This window comes from Mastomys coucha, unplaced genomic scaffold (genome assembly GCF_008632895.1).
Source record: "Mastomys coucha isolate ucsf_1 unplaced genomic scaffold, UCSF_Mcou_1 pScaffold14, whole genome shotgun sequence".
NCBI lineage: Eukaryota > Metazoa > Chordata > Mammalia > Rodentia > Muridae > Mastomys > Mastomys coucha.
The window spans coordinates 113,514,672-113,514,950 of record NW_022196896.1 but is presented as its reverse complement, the minus strand read 5'-3'; the positions used below and the strand labels follow the sequence as shown (position 1 = coordinate 113,514,950).

The window sequence follows — 279 nt, the reverse complement described above, 5'->3', positions numbered from 1 at the left end:
GTGGAGAGATGGCTCAGCGGGTAAGAGCACTGACTGTTCTTCTGAAGGTCCAGAGTTCAAATCCCAGCAACCACATGGTGGCTTACAACCACCCGTAATGAAATCTGACGCCCACTTCTGGTGCATCTGAAGACAGTTACAGTATACTTAATTATAATAATTAGGTCAAGGATGACTAGGAATAATTTAAATTCTTCAAAAATTTGTATCTGTCATCAAAAGTACCAGCTTTTTCTTTCTTTGTTCCTTTCTTTCTTTTTTTTTTTTTTTTTTTTTTTT

The 279-nt window shown here is 36.2% G+C and overlaps 1 protein-coding gene across 4 annotated transcripts in view; it reads left to right on the top strand.

Annotated features, from left to right (window-relative positions):
* Positions 1–279, top strand: part of Usp40 (ubiquitin specific peptidase 40) — an 83,662-nt gene that overhangs the window by 33,511 nt on the left and 49,872 nt on the right. The gene's annotated exons all lie outside the window — the stretch shown is intronic.